Source organism: Sinocyclocheilus grahami, unplaced genomic scaffold (genome assembly GCF_001515645.1).
Source record: "Sinocyclocheilus grahami isolate Dianchi unplaced genomic scaffold, SAMN03320097.WGS_v1.1 scaffold493.1, whole genome shotgun sequence".
In the NCBI taxonomy this organism is placed as follows: Eukaryota; Metazoa; Chordata; class Actinopteri; order Cypriniformes; family Cyprinidae; genus Sinocyclocheilus; species Sinocyclocheilus grahami.
The window spans coordinates 42085-48731 of NW_015505672.1; the positions used below are offsets into that span (position 1 = coordinate 42085).

Sequence of the window (6647 nt, forward strand, 5' to 3'; positions counted from 1 at the left end):
TAAATGTACAGAGAGACACTATAAAAAAACTGAAACATATATATATATATATATATATATATATATATATATATATATATATCATTGCAATTTATTTAGAAATAATATATGTATTTAGCAAGAATGCATTAAATTGATCAAAAGTGTCGGTAATAACATTATATTACATTATAATGTTACAAAAAGTAATTTTATAGTTCTTGAACTTTCTATTCATCAAAGAACCCTGAAAAAAATGATCAGTTTCCTCAAATATAGTAAGCAGCACAACTGTTTTCAACATGAATAGTAATAAGAATTGTTTCTTGAGCATAAGAATGCTTTTTGAAGCATCATGTGACACTGAGACTGGAGTAATGCTGCTGAAAATTCAGCTTTGACGACAGGAATAAGTGGATAGAGTGGATAGACAGAACTTAAGTACTCTTAACAGTCAATGCAGAAACCTAAAAAGAGTCAAAATGAGAGTGTGATATTGTCACATTTCCTGAGCAGAAATAGGGAGAGACTGGGATGATTTGATATGATTTATGAGGGGGTGAAGTTGTTAGTTGTAATGATAATTGAGATTGTTACATTTCCACCGCAGAACGATGGCAAAGAGCAGGAGAGAAGACAAAGGCTATAGGTGGGAACAATTTTCAGGCGTAATTATGAACGCAGTAGGGCGGCATGTGGAGCGGCACTCAGATAGACAGAGACACTCTTGATCTGATAAAAGTGACAGATAATGAGATGACAGGAGCAGATGAGAGAGCCCTAGGAAGTAGGGAAGACTGTGATCCAGGTGAAGGAAGTCACTTTGTGTGTGTGTGTGTGTGTGTGTGCGTGTGTGTGTGTGTGTGTGTGTGTGTGTGTGTGTGCAAGAGAGAGAGAGAGATCCAGGTGAGGGTTATGTGATGAAGGAGCGATTGTCTGATTGTCATTGATGACACAGTGGGGTAAATCCAGAGGGGCTCTTCTGTGTCTCCTCTCTCCTCTGACTCTCCCTCATTCTCTTTTCCTTAATTCCTTGTTTTCATTCTTTGATATTAGGATGCATACATGTTCACATATAGTCTTGCACAAATTCAGCTTGAAACTGATGGACTTCTGGTGACAAAGACATTTCACTACAAGAGTTGTGTTGTGCAAGTTGAGTAAGAATTGAATTAAAAATACCTTTTAGATTCCTATGCTTTTTCAAGTTCATTTTCTAAATTTGATTTGCATTTGAATTGAGGTTGCCAGCATGATTTCATATAGCTGGCATTTTTAAATAGGACAGTGAAGTTTGTCAAGACAAACTTTAATTTTGCTTGACAGAGCTTTTTTGAAAGTTTTGAAAACTTTTCTGCACTTGTGGTTTTATAGAAGCAAAAAGAACATGCAGTGTAGTGAAGGAGAGCTAAGGTGAAGGTGTGTTGATGACAGAAATTTTTGCCATCTTTTTTTTTCCTTTTTTTATTCAAGAGTATTTGGCCACAGATATGTGTGTGAGTTGTGTGTATGCACTTGCTTCACATTTTTACTTGTCCAGGTGAGGCTGCTCTACATAATCAGTGCATTCATGCCAGCTCACACAGGTAGCCGTCTATTAAATATACACACACTCACACACATTTCTGATCCAATGAAGTTGCTTCCAGCCGACAGCACTGATCTTCCTTGTCCTTCCAATTCAATTTTTCTCCTCCACTCCACAGCACAGGAGCTCTATTGGTATGCTAATACAGTCACACAGAAGTGTGTCCTCTTTAAAATACACAGGCAGACTTGAGGGTGTCATTGTACGAGTACAGAAACACACACACATACATCTTGCATTTCTGTTTCAATATTTATTCCAAAATACAAGGACGCTATTACATGTTAACAATACGGCTGTTATACTTAGTGCAGGTATTTGAACTAAGTATTCAGTGTATGCATGTAACAATAAAATCCAGAACAACTTAGCAGCCACATAGTAATGACCTGGCAAGCCCCTGCATCATGGCAGCGAGTTTTTGTGCATGCAGCCCTTTCATTTTCCTCTGTGTATGTTTGCACCTGTTATTTTATAAGCAATATCTACACTTTACATTGCATAAAACCTACAAATATAGACCCCACAACACTTGTATTTTACCTTCATGCACTTTCTGTAATGGAACAAAACCACCAGGTTGTCACTGTTGACACGCTTCCCTTGAGATTCAAGCTGCAGCCCACCTAATGAGCTGGAAGCCGGGTGTCAACTCACTCGATTCTAGCTCTTGCCCGCAGCCCAATGAGTTCTGCCACTTTTGGTCTATAAGGGTCCAATTGGCATTCATGTACCACAAAAATGTCTACGGCTTTATCAAAGATCCAAACTGTGTAAAATTGCTGATATAGTAGGAGAGTTTGAGGGGAAACAGGAGTGAGAGAGGTCAAAGAACGCAATGATAAGGCTGATTGCGGCACCCATCAAAGCCTCGTGATCCACGCTTATGTGTGGAGATCAATGTGAAATCCACTGTCAGCTTTCATCGCATCACAGCCAGGGAGGCATTTTGGGAGTGAGAGGACAAGACAGACAGAGGGATTGGAGAGAGGTGAAGCGTGTCGTAAAGAACATGTGTTTATGAAGTGACGGCACTGTCTACCTGTCACACATGCATGCACGCACACACAGCGGTGCGTATCTGTCACACAGCACTGATTAGAGCAGACAGGTGTGGAGGTGCTGGTCAGGTGAGGCCTGCTTGAGGAAGTGTGTGTGTGTGTATGTGTTGTGCGTGTGGCAGAAATGTTACTGGGCCATGACAAAGCATGGACACACACTCTTCAGGGCTCTTGTTCTGGTATTGGACATGCTTCAGTTATTATTACCTGTGAGTCCATGCAGGGTGTCAAACTTTGACATATGCAAGAAAATTTTATTTTAAAGGGAGTTAACCCTTAGAAACCCAAGCATTAATAATGTATTTTTATATTTACTCATAAAAGTGTGTTGAAAGTTACTGTTTGTTTGCTTGTTTGTTTATTTTATTTTATTTGCAGTAGCTTATTTATTTTTGATATGCACTACCATTCAAACGTGTGGGTCAGTAAGATTTCATTAAAAAATACTTTTATTCAGCAAGGATGCATTAAATTGATGAAAAGTGACACTGAATTGTTTTTCTAATAAATGCATTGCTTTTGATATTTCTAGTCATCATTGAATCCTGAAAAACACTGATTCATAGTTTCCACAAAAATATTAAGCAGCACAACTGTTTTCAACATTGATGATAATAAGAAATATTTCTTGAGCAGCAAATCAGCATAATAGAATGATTTCTGGAGGATCATGTGACACTGAAGTCTTGAGTAATGATGCTGAAAATTCAGCTTTGTATCACAGGAATAAATTACATTTTAAAATATATTCAAATAGAAAACAGTTATATTAAATTATAATAATATTTCCACAATATTACTGGTTTTACTATATTTTTGATCAAATAAATACAACCTTAGTGAGCATAAAAGACTACTTTCAAAAGCATTAGAAAAAGTTACACACCCCGGTAACACTTTATAATAACTTTAATTACTTAATCATGAACAAACATTATATAATGCGTAACAGATCATTAGTTAATGTATATTCACATAGCTAGAAATATGAGATAATGTTTTTGTTAATGTTTACTAATGAACTTACTCAACATTACCTAATGATTAACATATGATTATTTAATGTAAATTGAAATGCTTATAAATGTCAGTAAACGTTCAGTTCACTGACTGTTGGTCTTTGTTTGTTATGTAGACCTCTATTTACACATCCTAACAAATAATTTATTAATTTGTTTTTGCAGTACCCAAACTAAAGTGGAAACTATTCATCATGTGCAAATGTTTATAAAGGTTTACTAATCATTAATACCTTTATGAACAGTCATCTCAATGGCAAAAAGTGTCCCGAAAGACCTGAATTTACCCTATTCACACATCTTTAATAATCACTTATTAATTATCTGTTCATGTTTTTGCAGTAGCCAATCTAAAGTTGAAACTATTCATCATTTGTAAATGTTTATGAACGATTACTAATCTTTTAGTATCTTTATGGGCATTGGACTTTTAGCTAATGGAACAAGGTTTGTGTAAAGGGTGGCTGGTTAAGTTTATCTAAATGCTTGCTAAAGACATCACAGATTGTAATTTTGGTGCAAAAAATGTTTTTATTGCCTCAACACTCACATTAGTATACTACTCTTCAGTATATCAACAGGATATTCCTTGAATCATAAATAAACAGGAGAAAACAACTCATTTCTTATAGAAAATACTTGTTAATTGATCAAAACAATATAATATAAACAGATTGAACCATGTTTCCTTATCAAATTGACCCCTGTACACTGTTGACCCTTTAACCGACCCTTAAACCTACCCATGCCACCAGACCTGTCCCTAACCTTTCCCGTATCACACCTCAACAGCAGCAAAAGTGTTGTGCATTAACACAAGCTTTTAATCATTTTATAACATCTGTTCAAATCATTTGTAGATTTTCAATAAGTGCTTGATCATATGGAATTGAAAGTTTAATGACATTTGTAAGCATTTTAACTTGCATGAAATAATGATTTGTTTGAACTAATGTTTAATAAGTTTATTAGCAAACATTAACAAGCACGTTAGCTTATGTTTCTAACTCTTTGAATATAAATTAACTAATGATCCATTAAGCATTATATAATGTTTGTTAACGACTTATTAATGAAAGTTATTATAAAGTGTTACCCCATAACTACTCCAGTATACTGTACTACAGAGTTTTGCCAAGTTAACCTGAAACCAATCTGGCCTCCCAAGTAAGCCATGAACAAAGAAAGGCACCCAATATTCAGCTGATACTGACTCTGTAATATTAATACCATTTGTGTGGGGGAATTTTTTGATAGGATGGAAATGCAGTTGACAGTTGGGATCTATTATAATAACTTTCCTGCAGTCCAGCCTCTTATCCACAGCACTGCTGCAATCCTTCAGGAAAATACCTGCAGTTTCATGGACTTGCTACCAGGAGTCATATGGAAAGATAAATAATATAGTTTTCTTTCTTTCTTTCTTTCTTTCTTTCTTTCTTTCTTTCTTTCTTTCTTTCTTTCTTTCTTTCTTTCTTTCTTTCTTTCTTTCTTTCTTTCTTTCTTTCTTTCTTTCTTTCTTTCTTTCTTTCTTTCTTTCTTTCTTTCTTTCTTTCTTTCTTTCTTTCTTTCTTTCTTATGGGCATTGGACTTTTAGCTAATGGAACAAGGTTTGTGTAAAGGGTGGCTGGTTAAGTTTATCTAAATGCTTGCTAAAGACATCACAGATTGTAATTTTGGTGCAAAAAATGTTTTTATTGCCTCAACACTCACATTAGTATACTACTCTTCAGTATATCAACAGGATATTCCTTGAATCATAAATAAACAGGAGAAAACAACTCATTTCTTATAGAAAATACTTGTTAATTGATCAAAACAATATAATATAAACAGATTGAACCATGTTTCCTTATCAAATTGACCCCTGTACACTGTTGACCCTTTAACCGACCCTTAAACCTACCCATGCCACCAGACCTGTCCCTAACCTTTCCCGTATCACACCTCAACAGCAGCAAAAGTGTTGTGCATTAACACAAGCTTTTAATCATTTTATAACATCTGTTCAAATCATTTGTAGATTTTCAATAAGTGCTTGATCATATGGAATTGAAAGTTTAATGACATTTGTAAGCATTTTAACTTGCATGAAATAATGATTTGTTTGAACTAATGTTTAATAAGTTTATTAGCAAACATTAACAAGCACGTTAGCTTATGTTTCTAACTCTTTGAATATAAATTAACTAATGATCCATTAAGCATTATATAATGTTTGTTAACGACTTATTAATGAAAGTTATTATAAAGTGTTACCCCATAACTACTCCAGTATACTGTACTACAGAGTTTTGCCAAGTTAACCTGAAACCAATCTGGCCTCCCAAGTAAGCCATGAACAAAGAAAGGCACCCAATATTCAGCTGATACTGACTCTGTAATATTAATACCATTTGTGTGGGGGAATTTTTTGATAGGATGGAAATGCAGTTGACAGTTGGGATCTATTATAATAACTTTCCTGCAGTCCAGCCTCTTATCCACAGCACTGCTGCAATCCTTCAGGAAAATACCTGCAGTTTCATGGACTTGCTACCAGGAGTCATATGGAAAGATAAATAATATAGTTTTCTTTCTTTCTTTCTTTCTTTCTTTCTTTCTTTCTTTCTTTCTTTCTTTCTTTCTTTCTTTCTTTCTTTCTTTCTTTCTTTCATGCCATCTTTCTTTTGTTATTCATTAAATACATTTGTCATTCATTTAGTCTTCCTTCCCTTTTTCCTTCCTCCCACACCTGCATCCTTTACAGTGCACTGCATCTTCCCCTCTGCCGTTCTGTGTTTGTCCTGCTCCATCACCCTCTGTTGTGCAGATATATTCAGGTGTGGAGATCTCTGATCCATTCTTTCTCTTCTCTTCCATCTAGCACAAGTGATGGATAGAGTTTAGTCCTCTGCTTGAGATGGAGGTGATAATGTGTGTGTTCTTAATTGCTGAATATCCATTGAAGTGACTGTGGTGCTCTTAATATTTAATGCAGCAATTTTTCAAAAAAAAAAA

General features: G+C 35.2%; 1 protein-coding gene across 1 annotated transcript in view; it reads left to right on the top strand.

Annotated features, from left to right (window-relative positions):
• Positions 1 to 6647, top strand: part of LOC107554159 (receptor-type tyrosine-protein phosphatase T-like) — a 157988-nt gene that overhangs the window by 2315 nt on the left and 149026 nt on the right. The gene's annotated exons all lie outside the window — the stretch shown is intronic.